Genomic DNA, 16,876 nt, shown 5'->3' with positions numbered 1-16,876 from the left:
TTGGGACATGAAGACTATGTGACCGTTTGATGTTAATTAACTAGTTTACTTTACTTTTTTAATACTCATTTATAGTTGTGTGTATTCCAGAAGTTAAAAATATAGTGTGCGCGGACTGGAATTCTTATGAAGATCTTGATATTTGAATCCAATCCCTTGTTCCATTTGTATATTTAAAAAACAGAAGGATGGAATTTGAGAATACTAGGAAGCACGTTTTTAAAAAAGCACTACATTTTCTCCTTGAACTCCCTCCGGAAGACCAAATATATGAAGATTATTTCTACAGTTTCTGTTTTCTAATACTTCATTTTGTTTTTGAAGAGCCAAGACAGATTTTTCCAACACACAACCAGGTGTACCACATCCTCTTCCTCTCCAATCCTTTTTTCCGCCTCCCTTATCCTGGTTTCAAAGTTACACCATCTGTAATGAAGCTGTTGAAGCTTGTTATTTGTTACTTCCATGAATGGTTTAAGGACTCTGAGTTCCAATAAAATGGTTTCCATGTTAACTTTAACCAGAGCCTGAGAAGGAGGAGGAGGGGAGTCACTTTTTGGTATTTTGATATTAGATGCCGCATATGAAGGTGTTTCCTTATTACCAAGACCTTTTTTTCGTGGGGTCTGGGGGCATGGCTAGATGGGCACAGAGTAAGACGTGAGATCCGTGTACTCCTGCCGATCCGACGTTGATCCGATGTTGATCCAAACCGAAAATAGGCGCTAGAAGCTGGCTATGAGGAGCGGACTTTAAGCGGCTGCATTATGAATAGCACGAGCATCCAGCGGTACAAAATCCAATAAGAAAAAGTGGCTACAAGAATACTTTGGAGCCGCAGAGGTTTGCAGAGCTCCGGAACAAAGAAGCAAAATAGCAACCACCTGAGAGACCTTTTTGTGGGGTCTTTTGTGATGCTCTTAAGGTAATGCCTCCACCACACTCACTCAAAGCCAATAATTACCTCCTCGAGAACTCTTTAATAACACCAGTTAATTTAACTGCTTTCTCTGTCATCATAAATTAATACATTAAAAATAAGAAGAGAGAAAAAAAGCAAAAATCCAGTCACGATCACTACCACACAACAATAGTATGACATTTAAAAAAAAAAAGTCAATCAATTTACACACCACTACTGATCATTTTAAAAGTACCTCTTTACTTCTTATATACGAAGAACCACATATTCACGGTGTTGTGGAAAAAAACAGCCTGCATACAAACCACTGCTGCGACATACAATGCAATCCCGCCCAGTATTCAGGCTACATAGCAACGTTTATCACGCCACTTTGCTCCGCAGCCACTGACCGTGCTTCATTCACCAAGAAAGCAGTGTCCGGAAGAACACACACCAAATTGCTGCAGACCCTACCCACCGTAGACCCAAGTGACGAAGCAACATACGAAGTGCAGATTATTGTTGCGGTAAGAAGGTTTACTCAGTCGTGAGCGGGAGTGCGATGGTTAGTCAGCCATTCTGCTTTAATTAATCCATTAAATTCAAATCTTCTAGTTGTGACCCCACATCTGGTCGATGATCTTCAAGTTGCAATGTTAGTTAACACTTATTGACAGAAATTGAAGGCTACGGCAGACCTTGGCAGACCTTGTTGTCCTATTGTGCATTTTTACACCTGTCAATGCATTCTCTTGAGCACCTCTGTGCCACACTGTAAACCCATATTCAGTGAAGACATCCCCGTAGGTATAGCACAATCACGTTGCCATTGCCCAGATGCTGAAACGCCATACGTGAGCCCATTGACCAACACTTTTAGGTGATGTGGATCACTCGTCTACTGAATTATTGACACCTCTGAACAGCTTCTGGGGAACCTCTCCACTTGCTTGTTCTTGGGAACATTGCAAGACTCACTCTGACTCGACCGTCAATTGCAGCTGCTACAGCATTACCTGGAGTTTTCAGTAATGGCAGGGGTGACTTTGTTCAATTCCACTGCTGCAAGGCTTCAACGAACAATAACATATGCCCTCTTCAAAGGTAAGACAAACACACAGATGCATGAACTGCCAGGCAGCTCCCCTTTCCTTCTCGAATGATGTACTCCCATTTTATGGATATTCAAATGCACGTGGCGGTAACATGCATGTATAAATCATTCTACCTGCGCCCTTGTGCTTTAAGTAGCACATAACTTTGTTTTCACTTGTAGCATCCTAATAATGTTCACCTGGGGGTACAGTATAGTGTATATGCCACGATGACACTAGCTTGTATTTTGAAGCTGTGTTGCTAGATAAGAAAACTGATCTCTTCCTAAAAATGTGTGGGCTCGTGAGTTTTGGCATGAGCTACACTTACTTGAAACCTAGTGAGAATGGTCATTAGAGAAATACGGTCTGCTAAACCTTGAATTTAGAGTAAGTATATACGTATATGGCTGTGCGCAGGCTTTCACTTCATTTAGACATCTGTCTATGCTTCCAACTCAATCTTTCCTACATGTTAGCTCACTAGTAAAATCTGCTTTCCTTCACTTGAACCTAAAGTCTAGCCTGATGCCTGTGCATTCGTGGAATGTGTTTTGCTTATCCCGGGCTGACTGGAATATTCATCCCCTGGCACGCGACCTTATCGCTGGCAATACAATGCACTGCTCCGGGAGCAACACGCGGCTGAGATGGAGCAGAAGTTTAAAAGAAATGAGAACATCTGCTAATCTGAGAAGCAGATTTGACCCTAACTGTCTGATTCTGAAATAGACCAGCCCCCTTCCAAATCCGACGGTTTATTCTGCCTTGCCCCACACCCTGGCGCGATAGACTGTGTTCTCTAAATGTGTGCTGCTCCTGCGTCTGTGTGCCTAGGCGCGTTGGTTGACAGATCAAACTGTTCCTGCTAAAGTTGTTATGGCCTTTAAAGCTTCTGCGGCAAATTTAGAGGCTAGCATTTGAAGCCAAACATTGTGTTAGCAGATCGTATGTTTAAATAATGAAAAACGTAAAAAAATGCATGTGTGTTTTATTTTAAATGGCAAACACATTTACTTATCTATATACGCACTACCTATTTGGTTTTATAAAGCGCAAAAACGACCTTTTACAGGCCTAACAGCACTAATACAATCTACCAGACAGACTAACAGCAGGAAGGCTAGAATAAGAAGATTTTTAATAATATATGAAAGCACATATACCATTACATTTTGAGATTCTCAGCCAGGAGAGAGGTCCACAAAACAATGGCTTGAGTTTGATAAGAGCATCCCCACGATGTCTCCTGTTTACAGTGTGGGACTATCACTAACTCTTTATCACAGGAGTGTCACTGCCTTTCCGGCTGATACTGTAGCAATAAGCCCAGAGACGGCGGGCCAATACTGCCCCAGGTAATGCCGCCGGGGCCTTAACGAAGCCCAGGGGGCATTACCGTGGGCGGTATTTATTTATGTATTTATTTATTCGGATTTGTAGAGCGCACGTCAGCCCGGGGGCATCGTAGCGCTTGTTACAGACATATCTTAGTTACATAAAATACATTATTTACAGGGGCAAATATGACATTTGTACAAATTTACAATGCAGTATATTTACATAGGTTTGCGAGTGTCACATATTATTGAGCAAGGAAAGAGGTCTTCAGTTTCCTACGAACATTGGCCCGCCGTCGAGGGGCTTATTGCCATTACTACCCCGGCCCGTTAGACCCGGGTACTAATAGCATTTTTTTATGTTCCGAAACCCTGCTTCGTTTTGATAAAAAAAAAAAAAGGTCAAATAAAATGGCCACCGGGAAAGGGAAAACGTAGTCTGTTTTCCCTTTCCATGGCGGCCATCAGGAGCGGACGTGCTGGGAACAGAAGTGTTCCCAGCGCGTTCGCTACCGTGAAAAGAAGAAAAAAGACGGTAAGTCGGGTTGTGGGGATGGGGAGGGGATAGTTTGCAGGGGAGAGGGATGGAGGAAAAAAGAAACGTACCTGAGTCCCCGGCGGGGGACGAAGGCAGCCTCCAGCCATGGGGAGGCTCGGAGCGGGGATTGCCCCATTTCGAGCCTCCTCATTGGCTAAGAGGCCACCACGCCCCCTGCTGGGAACAAAAGGCACGTACGTGTGTGCAAGGGATTTCTGGCCTGGTAATTCCCTGGCGAGGGCAATCAGAATGCTTGTTGCATTCTGGTTGACCCTCGCCGGGTACTAATTTGGAATTCTGTTTACCAGATGATCTGGAGATGGGGCATACAGTCCTGTGTGACACCGGTAGCCAATGCAGGGGCTCGCAAGGCAGGAGTGATGGGTACCTGTGCAGGATTCCCAGTGACAATCCTTGCAGCACAGCAGTGTTACGAAGAACTCAAACTCTCTCAATGGTGCCCTTGGTAGTTCCCAGGAAACGCATTTTACCATAATCAGTAATTGAACTCAGATTATGGCCCCGGCATTAGTGGCACCGCTAGACTCAGATAATGAAGGACACATTGGCCTTATCATGGAAAGAACTGATGATCAAATTGACATGAAATGCCATTGACAGGGTAGAGCCACCTTCTCCAGTGTTATGTTATTTGGTCTTTTACCGTGCACTGCTGCCACCTATGTGGTTTCTTGGCGCCCTGGCAGATCTGAAATGGAAGTTGTGCTTGGTGTGGGTGTGTGGGTAGTTGTGTAGTTGGCTTGGTTTCCGGTTTGGTGTTGTGTGCTTAGCTCATTGTAGTTTGTGATGGCTTTATGTTTTGTTGCAATAGAGGTATGTTGTATGTTGTTCTGTGTTTTAGGGTGAGTAAGAAGAATATTTGAGTGCAGGAATTCTTGTTTTTTAGCTAATCCTATATATATATATATATATATATATATATATATATATATATATCTACTTTGGACATTCTCACGATTACATTAAACAATTTGTGTTTTTAATGAAATATAGTTCATTTCATTTTGTTCACATTTACTATGTATATAATAAAGGTAAATAAGACAGTTAAGTGCCTTTAAGAAACAAGACATTATAATAATAATTCTTTATTGTGATTCAGTTCATTAAAAACTTTATACAAATAATACGAAAATCATACCAAATTATAACAAACAAATCAATCAATCCCTGTCATGTCAAATTGATACAATTTAGATCGATAATCAATGGTCAATAATGAATAATCGATAATGAATGAAACAGTTAAAAATACATAAGAGAATCCTGAGACATTTGGCACTTAACTCGCACACTTGTCCATTCCAACTCTAAAAAGGAGTACACGCCCCTAATTTCATTACATTCCGTCCTTAACCTTCCCTCTTCCCCCATTACAACAATCCTTTGAAGTCTGAATAACCATATAGCAATTCAAAACAGTTCAGTTCAACAGCTTAACAGGATTTAACAAAGGGGACAAAGTCCATCAAACAGCCAACAAGGATTTGACCTGCAGCCACCGAGGATACAAGGCAATCTGGGCAAAGATGGTGTCTACATTTAAGCAGTAGTCCCAAAAAGAGTCAGCAAAAATCCCCTCATAGCTGTGTACAAAGCTGTTGCTATTCTGTGTTAGCACATACCTAGCTGTTTCAGCATTATACTTGAGGCCACAGATACGACAATACCTATTTTCAACAGCTAGGACCAGCCGTGGGCCTGTGATTGTAAGTACTGGCAGTTGGTTAGTACGACGCTTCAGCAGAAACAATCTTATAGCTGGGTCAGAGCATAGAAGCAGATATGGCTGAGTCCTCCTATAATGGTGGATCACATGTGACACAGCTACATACACCTTTAACTTTGAGAGGTGGGTGTAGTTCTCACACCAGTCCCACTTATTAAACTTTCTCTCAAAGGTTTTCTTCAGATGGATATAGGCAGCGTTTTTACTCAAATCTGGGACCCAGTTTATCTCAGCATAAAGCTTTACATTTGAGTGCTTTGTAACTAAGGCCCCTAAATACCCTTTACGCATCATAGTTGTGCCTAGATGCTGCCAGTAACTTACATATAGAGCCAGAACAGGACTTTAGATATAGACATCCTCTAACCCGAGTTGCCATTCCACACAAAGAAGTTAAGCCCAGTTCAAGGCGTAGATATTCCATGGAGCATGAGGGGCCCAAGCCCAAACTGAATCGCCAAAAGAAACCCTCCAACTTATTTAACCAGGAGAAGTCCTGCATAGCAAGAGCATGTAGGCCATACAATACAGAGGGAACAAACATTGGCTATATAACATAATGATCCCTGCAAATGAAAAACCAGCTCTGCCTTTGGGGAACTTACACGTCTGGAGAGTCAACTGTTTTGATCTTCAAGTTTAAGTATTTATTATATAACTATAGTCACCTAATGCATTTGTCTCCAGACCCAACCAGGGATAGGACATGACGTATTCAATGGTGCCTACTAATGTGTCCATCCTAACCCTATTGACCTTTTTCCTAGTAATTAGCATTACGCTAGTTTTCTCTAGGTTAATGGTCGAACCTAATTGGTGGGCATAAGCAGATAGCTCATTGAGCATGTTCTTCATGCCAGTGTACGTCTGATCAAACATGACCAAGTCTTTGGCATACAACATGCCCACCATAAGTAAATCTCTGATCTTGGGGGGACAAATTGCCTTTGCAAACAGGCGTAGGTGGAGGTCAGCTATATACAAGTTAAACACCATTGGGGCCACTATGCACCCTTGTTTAACTCCCAGATTTATGGGGATGGAATCAGTGACCCCCCTAACTCCCCTACACCCCCCGTTGTCCAGCCTCACTTTGGAACTGTTATTACCGTGGATGAGGATCAATATATGCACAATCCTCTCAGGACATTTTAACTCCCTAAGCCTAGTCCATGTAGTCCATGATGTGTCCCTGTTGACCTGGTCGAAAGCGCTACTAAATTTCTGCTCTGCGTGGTCTAAATGAGCTGGTGCAGTACTCTGATGTTATGAGGGGTACCAAAACCGGGGCGAAAGCCGGTCTGAGCATAATTGAATATGTAATTGCCAAACTCCCATTTCTGAAGCTCTTTCAGTACCAGGGATGCAAAGATTTTGCTGGTCACATCCAACAGGCGGTAATTATAGATGTTAGTCTGGTATCTCCTTTTTTATGGACCGGAATAAGCACAGACTGCTGCCATGCAGCCAGTATCACACATTCTCTACATACTCTTGAGAATAAGATTAGGAGAACATGAGACCAATTATCAGGATCGTTCTTTAACAATATATTGGTCAGGCCATTCGGGCCAGGGGAATTGGAGGATTTGAGCTTTAGAATTACGTCTGACTAAAACTTATGGCTTAATGGTGAGGGCCACGGACCGCCGGAACAAACAGACCAGGCAGATATATCTGGTTTGAAGAATTTAGCAGTGACATACGTTACCAATTCAAAACGAGATATAGGATTTATAATCCTGGTCAGCCTCTCACCCCTAGAAGTTGCAAGGAGTTCCCATATGTCACGGCTATTTCGAGTAGTCAGAGTTTGCACAAAATTCCTCCAAGTGATCCTCTCTGTTGACAGATGGTAATGCTTTAATCAGGTACGGAATTTGCCCCTAGACATTTTAATTGCATTATTTACATCAGATGTAGAACCCCGGTTCTGATCCTACACCACCAGGGCTCTAATTTCCCTGCGCATTGTGCGTTTATGATCTCGAATATTGATATTGAATGGTTTATCCACTGTTATTCTGCAAACAAATGTGGGGTTACTATTGGAACTACCAATGGTATGGGATAACTTGTAAAGCCAAGCTTCAATGACCTCATAGGGCCCTCCAATCAACAAACCTAAAGTAAAATCATAAGCACATATCTTGGAAATCTTACTCGTGGTCCAACTAATATGATTTCCCGCATGGCTGGGCTTCAAATCCTCACAGACATCTCGATGACCATAGACAGGGTAGCGTGATCACTGAAGTCATTAAGGACTACTTCTAAAGACACAACATGCTCCAGCAAGAGATAATTACCGGCCATGTAGTCCAACATGGCCTTTTTTGTGCCTTCTGACCAAATTGGACTACCCGGTTGGTCCCCCATACCCAACCATTTAGTAGGGCCAGGTTCCACTCTTTTAAGAAACCCAGCCACTGCGTTACCCTGTCATTCGATATTTGAACTTGCATTACACAATGTTAAAACATTGTGTTAAAATTATGCACCCCACATCCGCTCTTATCTATGCACTTTGCATTCCAGTCCCCACAGAGAATCACCATATTATTAGACAAAACATTGCACCAAGATGACAAGATAATATCCAATTCATCAAATATACCCCAAGAGATAGAGGTGCTGGGGGAAACATAAACGTTAACAATTAGCATGCCTTGCCTTATCCCACCCTCATCGAGAGTAGACACTTCTACTGCCAGAACGTTGCCACCAGGCAGACCCATGTGTATCAATCTATGGTTTAGATGTTTTTTAGCGCCAACCAATAATCCACCGGCTGGATGACCACAGGGACCTTTTATGGCTGTAACCGCCAATTTCAACATTAAAAGTCACTCATGTCTCCTGTAGAGCAAACATTTCACAAGCTGTAAGGCGATCCAGCAAACCTGCATGGTGTAGCCAATGGTTAAAACCCCTGGTATTCCAGTTCAGAATGGTACTATTTGACTCTGTCATATTCTTTTGGGGTATCATGCGCTGGAACCATTCCCGCCCTTGTGCGTCATTGAACTTTGCATCCGCCAGGGGGGCTGTTTTGAATTGTTGAAAATCTGGAGCCAGCCCAAGATCACTTACACTCGGTACAACACGAGGTCCTCTCTTCGGTTGTTGGCAGTATATTCACGAGATAACCCAGGTGTACCAAAGATGACTGATGCTGGCAGATGAGTGCAGCTGTCTCCGGCAGACAGCAGTGAATCTGTGTCATCTTTTGCTTCTGATGTCGGAGAGGCTCAATAAATTCAAATCCCCAGAATTCAAAATCCTTAATGAGGGTATCTTTTGAATAATGACATTAGTGTAGAGCGATTTAAATGGCGAGATCCCTTGACCTCATTTGTTTGGAAAATTGTACGTCCAAAATGACTACTTCAGTGTTTCTCGAACGTTGCTGTTGAACAGGCTTATTTGAAACCAGGTTGTGAGTATCAGTTTCCTCACTAATGATAGACTTATTCTCAGCCAAGGAGTTGTTGTCACCGCTGGGGACGAGTTGCCCAACAGTAGGTGTATTTTTATTTTATTTCTTTTATTTATTGCATTTGTTGTACGTCCAAACCCTGAGGTACCACGGTGTAGAAAATGTGTACATAGATACTTTGTATGAATCTTGGTGGTTGCGGGTACATAGATTCATACATGTTCATGGTTAAAGTTACAGATACAATGCCATGAAAAATAACGCAGTAACTAATATAAAGAAAAGCATGCAGGAGAATGAATGCAATGAGAAATAACGTGGTAACTAATATAGACAAAGAAAAGCATACAGGAGAATGATGCAGTTGCGAAGTACCGGATTGGCCGAAGGCTAATCCCTTGGGTCTACCTCTTAGTTCCAGTGTGAGGATGTGGAATGCACGTGGTGTGGCCGTCGCTGCCGTAGACAAAGATGGGGGCAGCGGCTTGCTGGCATGCTCGGTATATGTGGGATTCAATATTTGTTAAATAGCCAAGTTTTAAGGAGTTTCTTGAATTTGGTTAGTGATGAGTCGTTACTGATGTAATTTGGGAGGGAGTTCCATACTCTGGGTGCGGAAATTGGGAAACTGAGTTACCTGTTCTCGAGTTCTTGAATCTAGGGATGTGTAGTAGTGTATTGTTGTTGGATCTAAGCACTCTGGTAGTGGTTTTACGGTTGATACTTTTGTTAAGATAGTTGGGTGCATTACCTGTGACACATTTATGTGTGATTGTGCGGGTTTTGTGGAGAATCCTAGCTTGGATAGGTAGCCAGTGAACTTCTCTTCTGTGTTGAGATATGTGTTCACTCTTTTTTATGCCTAGAGCTGCTCTTAGTGCTTTGTTCTGCAGTAGTTGCAATTTATTTAGGTTTTTCTTAGAAGTCCCTAGTAGTAGTATGTTGTAGTGTAGGATCTTTTAACTGAGCCTCCCCTACAAGCCAACTCGTTAGAGTACCCACATTTTGAGCAGACCTCCTCTTGCGACGGGCTGCTCTTTTCTCTTGTTTTTGGACAACAAGTTGTTTTCTGGTCGCAGTGTGGAATTAAGCGGTTGAGTGTCCAGGAAAATAGGCTGAGTGGGAGACAATGGCCTGCTTTTAGATGGCTTGATGACTTTAGCTTGAAATCGTTTGGCCAGTATAAGTTGTTTCCTAGAGGGGTAAAAAGTCGAGGGACTCGCCTCAGAGTCACTAATGTTCAATGGTTCATTGTCATTAGTTTGAGCCTCTACAGGGGGTTGCAACAATGGTAATGATGATGGTATAATTGGTATAGAGGTGATTCCATTGTCAATTAACTCTTGAGGATTGCCTTGTTGATTGGATAGAATTTTGTGCATGAGTAAAATAGCAGAGCCTTGCTTTTTGAGGTCCTCGTGGATCCCTGCGTATAATTTTAACCGAATCATAACTACAAAATTAAGTACTCCATTACTTTGCATGCCCCCCACCCCGAGGTTTCATGCGTGCTGTAAGTGTCGGTAAGAACTGAGTCTGAATTAACATCACATCTTGGTTATGTAGACTGATTTAGACATGTGAGGTTCTTTCCATTGCTTCATCCCTATGTGTTTCCTTGTAATTGAAAAGGGTTGCTTCCACATGCACGCTCAACCCAAAATACATAAGGGCACACCGTTCTTATGCACATAAGCACTTAGGTGCACATTACAGCTGGAGTATTGGTGTACTAGATGTTAGAGCACTCACCTGAGGATTTGCCTAGTCACGTGTGCTGGGTTCAAGCTTTATCATTGATGCTCTCTTAACTATTTTTACAGTTTTTTCCTACTTCAGTCAGGTAAGATCAGGGTCAAGCCACCTACTGCATCCAAGGATTTTACCTTCTCCAGTGTTTTATGTTATTTGGTCTTTTACCATGGACTGCTGTCACCTACATGGGTTCTTGGCGCCCTGGCAGATCTGAAATGGAAGGAGTGCTGGGAGTGGGCGGGGACTTTGTTAGCGGGATTGAGAGGAAAGGCGCAATAGCTTTGATGTGCTGTTGGTAGCTTCAGTTTGGAAAAACAGGTCACTGTGTGCTGGTTTGTGATATTTGGTGGTTGTTTTGTTGTGCTTGGCGTAGGTGTGTGTGTAGTTGTGTGGTTGGCTTAGTTTCTTGTTTGGTGTTGTGTGGTGTGTGTATAGCTCATTGTAGTTTGTGATGACCTTATGTTTTGGTGCAATAGAGGTATTATGTGCTAACATTTGGTCAGCTTTGAATGATAACAGCACTGCTTGAAAAAAATCAACTTTGATGGGTCGAACAACAAGACAACTCTCCCTCTTAAACTGTGGGACACTATTTTGTCCTTTATCCAATCTATATTCCTGGGTGACAAGACCCACCAATATAAGAACAGGATAAATGAGCTTCTGAGCATGGCATAGTGCAATCTATGCCCCTCTTCCAGATGGCCAGCACTCTGGTCACCCTCAGTAGGGAAAGGCACAACATCACCAACCATCCTACTCTCAACCCTGCTTTACTGAAAACGTGGACAGATGTAATGTTACCCATTTTAGAAAGCTTGTCAGGGATTGTAAATACAATTTGACAAAGTTTACAATATTAACAGGGTTGTTTAATGAAGCTCTGAATCCTTAAATGTTCATATCCATGCCCTGAATCAGTTGTGTGCTCTTACCTAACATGAAGGGATACCGGATGAAAAACTTAGAAAGAGACCACCACTTGACCAGGGCAACACGATCGCATCCTCTGCAGCCCACACATCAAAACTAATTAACGCATGCAGACCATTCCTGACCGCTGAAAGCTGCCTCACCATTGCTAGAGCCTCATAGGCTTGAGGCTCGACTACTGCATTGCACTTTTTACAGGAACTGCGGCTTGCAATATCCGCAAGCTACACACCATTCATAATAATGCCCTAAGAGCAGTCCTTAACATGCCAAAGTGTGAACACATCTCTGCAGCCAGAAGAAAAGCACATTGGCTGCCCATCCAGGAGCACATTACCTTTAAGTCTATGGCCATCATACACAAATGTCTATCAACTCTGCACCTAGATATCTATGCCACAAATTCTCTACATCTCAATCCACCAGGCCCACCCGATCTGCTTACTCACACCACTGACAATCCCAAAATTCAAAACAACCAGATCGGGAGAGTCCAGCTTCCCGGTACTTGCTGCTAAGTGTTGGAATGATCTAACCTTGCAACTAAGAGCTGAACAGTACTACTGGATATTCAAGAAACAGCTCAAAACCTTATTGATCTCCCTGAGTTCCAGTCATGAACACTACCTGTATTGACACATATGTACCTGTAAAGGATTGCACTTTGTAATATGTAATGTTTTTCTTAAGTCATACTTTGTCATCATGTAACTAGTGCCTTGTTCCCCCCAGGCTTAGTGCGCTTTATAAATTAATGAATAAATAAATAAATATAGTACATAAAGGAGCAATCAGACTAGGTCCTGTTGAACTTGGCAGCCACGCTTGTCGTTATTTCGTCCTTTCTGTATATGTTCAAACTCTCCTTCCTTCCTTCCTTCCTTCCTTCCTTCCTTCCTTCCTTCCTTCCTTCCTTCCTTCCTTCCTTCCTTCCTTCCTTCCTTCCTTCCTTCCTTCCTTCCTTCCTTCCTTCCTTCCTTCCTTCCTTCCTTCCTTCCTTCCTTCCTTCCTGCTTTGGAATGTGCAAGAAAACTGGTTAGGTTTGTTTAACAGTACTAGAAGTAGCAGGGCAATATAGATTTGCTGTTTTGTTGATTATTGCAGATCAGACGGAATCAAGCTCTGTGTCCGTGGGAAGTGTCCTGTTGTCTTTGGCATGTTGTCCTCTTGTCAGTGGGCCTCATTACGAGTTTGCCGGTCCGGATACAATGGTATCGGTAAGCTTGCTGGTACCGATGTATCCGGACCGGCAAACTCTGGGTTGTGCCCGCGGGTGCCTTTCATTCCGCCAGGTCTGACCTGGCGGAATGAAAGGCACCCGCGAGCACAGCAAGCCTGTAGCACCGGCACGGTAATGAACTAACGGCCATGAGGCTCAATGGGAATGGGATCTACCGGTTCCGGCACCCGCGAAAGGGTTTACCGGCAAGGCTACCACCAAACTCCTAATGAGGCCCAATGTCTGCTACGTTTTTTTGGCATTGTGGTATTATGGTAGTGCTGGTTGGTCTGTGGGTTAGTGTCTTTACTTTATGCATGGGGTTATGTAGTGACTCACATCAGTTTGTGGACGTCTAGTCATAGCTTGTAGGTACTTTGGCTCATTGTGTTTGGTGTGGAGTTCTTAGTGGGGTTCAATGTGAATAACGCGCAAATACATATGAGAGTGCATTTTACAATATCGTGGACCTCTCTACCAAGGAGAAATTCTCAAAGTATGAGTAGTGTTGAGAAGATATCATAGTGTGACTAGCAGGGATTATAGTGCGAAATCACAGTGACCAAATATCACAGTTCAAGGTGCATAGATGTATGAATAGGGTGACATGCTCCTCTGACTAACCTTGGGGACCAACAGTAGCATGGTCCAAGGGGCTGAGTAACACCCCAAGCCAGCTGATGCATTACATGGGGGATTCCCAGACCACCATCAATGGCAGGGGATAGTCACACACATCTTAACAGCTTCACCCTCTGTGGAGAAGGGAACAGGCCACACTCCTTATGGTAATACCTGCAGTTCTTTTGCCCACACTTGCCTGACCCAAAAGGACCATGAGAAATGGTGGAGCGGCCCCTTTGAGAGACTGACGTGTGAGACTCAGGTTTATTGCTAAGAGCAGTGGAACACTCCTTCCCCTGGATTCACAGTTGGAAAACATTTTCTTTAAGGTTCCTGAGCACAGCAGAGTTCCAGGAGCTCCCAGGAACCACTGTATACCCTTACAATAAGGAATGCCCAGGTAATTAATTCCTCCATATATAATCAGGACTAACTCACTTTTGACAAAAAAGAAAAAAGGGAGGTAAATAAAGTTCTTAGTAGCATGACCACTTTTTATGCAAAATACAAATTAATATACAAATAAAAAGGTATCCGTTTTTTTTAAACCTATTGATATTATTTTGGTCTCTTAAAAAGCCTCAATATGGTAGTTAAACAACGTATTGCCTATTTCACCTCACAATTCACACATTCAAAGAATATATATAAATTGCGGAAAATGACAAACATATATGTAATGTGTTTAATTTAACTTGTTCACATAATATTACAAACACATACATTACAATTAAGTCAGTGTACTATTGGCCAATATCCGGCTCTACCATTGTTACTGTATTAGTTTACTATGCATACCCACATCATTATCTTACTTTAATTGAAAGTATAGATCCATTTTTTTTAAAATGATTGTTTTTATTTGATGTCACCACTTTGATACGTCCTCTTATCCCTACATGAAAATGTTTCTGTCCTGTTTGCAAATAAATTCTGCAAATTCTTCAGGAGCAATCTCCATTCAGGCTCTTAGGTATTTTTTTTAGGACGTCTTTAGATACCATTCAGATTTCCAAATACTTGAGGATCACTTCTTATCCAGTTTTCTTTTTTATCAGGATCTCCACCTCAATTTATCTGCCAGTCTTCTTTCGTTAATTTATTTTCTTATATATTATTGGGACTTGCTGTGCTTTAAATTCGGTTTGAATGATTTCAGATTGTATTAAAAATGTCAACTTCATTGTGTAGCCCTATGTTGAGCATAGGATGGTGCGTGTTCTTGCTATTTAAAGATTTTAAATCAGTCTCCTATACTTCCAGAGTGCTACCATGTTTTTCTGCATGTCTAATGCAAGTACGCAAGACGCCTGGGAAAATTAATTGCACATAGAAAAAACATGGAACACTGCAGAAATCGGTTGCCTTTATGGCCAGGTGGGACTGATGGAGAGCCTGCAACACTCTCTTCCATGGTTTCCTCCCAAATGAAGGTGAATATATCTCTATCACCAAGATAAGCAACCTTTTCAGAATATGGTTCACCTGGCTCTAAAAGGAGGCAGGGGCATTATTTTACCCAACGGGCATCACCCTAAATTGATAAAAACCCATTTGGGGTAGAGCATGTAGCCTTTTTCTTGGCACTCTCAGTGAGGGATATTTGCCAATATCCAGTGTTGAGGTAAAATGTACTTAGCAACCCCAAATGCGGCAACTAGTTCTTCAGCTTGTGGAAGCGGTGGGCATATATCTGCATGACAGCATTTAGAGCCCCATAGTCCAGAGGAAACCTAAGCTCTAAGATCCCAGGTACCAGTGAAGGACTCATTCATCTGAAAACTAACATTGGGTTGGCTGCTTTCTTCACATAGAATCTCACTTTATCTGATATTCTATAGCTCGAAAGCTTGATAGACATATTGCCCCGGTGTCAATGTCATGCTGACACCAAAATGTCAGGTTTGGGGCCAGTGAAAACAATGGGACAAAATGCCTAAGTGAAGTTTGGCACTCCTGATGTTGCTGTAAGGTCAGTTGAGAGGAGAGATTCACTACCATAGGGGAGCTAGCTGAAGGCCTACAGTGGAACAGATCATGTGGAGGCATACTCTCATCTTCCTCTTCATCTCAAACAAAGAGTAGGCCTCCCACTTCAACCCTAGGGGTGAAGGCCTTCAACCTATTCACATTGAAAACTCTTGGAGCGCCTTTAGGTTTGCCTTATTAAGCTGATCAAGAATTTGGTAAGGGCATGTCCATGCATCTAGGCCTCATAGGTTCCATGATTAGCACCTCATGTCCAGAGGAAAAAATAATGAGAGTGGTCTTCTGATCGCACCAGTGTTTGACCAAACTGTAACCTGCCTGCAGCTTATAAGTTGCTTAGACCACCAGTAGTGCCATCCTCTTTATCAGGCTTAGCACATAGTCAACAAGATTGAGTGGACGGGTGATGAGAGCACCAACGGCAAGAGAGGAATGCAGGGCAAGCTGTGCTTTTATTGGAGAGCAACTTAAATAGCTAACTTTGCTACACAAGTGTTCATTTGCTTACAAAACCTACAGAATTGCATAGCAAATTGCTATGCGACACTGCTTATTTTATGCCTTGTCTTAATAAGTGAGGAGGAGAGTAGGGAGTGAGATGAGCAGATAGGACAGGAAGTAAGTTCATGGATAGCTTTAAAGATGTTGAGAAGAAGCTTATACTTATCCCTTTGTTTCATAGATAGCCAGCCAATCTGGCGATAAGCAGAAGAGGTAGAGGTAAAGCGAGAAAGGGTGAAAAGTGTGTGAACTGCACAGTTGAAGAATTTGTCCAAAGGTGAAAAAGCATAGTTGGGAAGGTCATAGAGGAGACTGGCACAATAGTCAGATCAAGAAAACACTAAGGAGGGGATTAGCTGTTTAACAGTATTGAAAGGAAGGAGATAATGGGCCTCATTACGAGTCCGGCGGTAACCAAGGCGGTAAAACCGCCTGGTTACCGCCGGACTCGTATTACCATTCCGCCTCCGTGATTCCCGGAATTACCGGGGCATTACAACCCCGGTATTCCGGCAATCACGGAGGCGGAATGGTGTAAATCCCCATTCCCATTGAGTCCTATGGGACTCAATGGAAATGGGGATCATGGAAACACCAGTAGCATCTTGTAATGCTGCCGGTGTTTCCTCGTCCGCCTGCATGCGGGAGGTGTTAAACCCACCAGGTCAGACCTGGCGGGAACATCACCTCCCGCCTGCAGGGGTCAGACTCAGGCGGTCCGGAAACAACGGTAGCGGCGGGTTTACCGCCACCGTTATTTCCGGACCGCCTGGGTCGTAATGAGGCCCAA

This window comes from Ambystoma mexicanum, chromosome 2q (genome assembly GCF_040938575.1).
Source record: "Ambystoma mexicanum isolate Mex_15411 chromosome 2q, UKY_AmexF1_1, whole genome shotgun sequence".
NCBI lineage: Eukaryota > Metazoa > Chordata > Amphibia > Caudata > Ambystomatidae > Ambystoma > Ambystoma mexicanum.
This window is presented reverse-complemented; position numbering follows the sequence as displayed.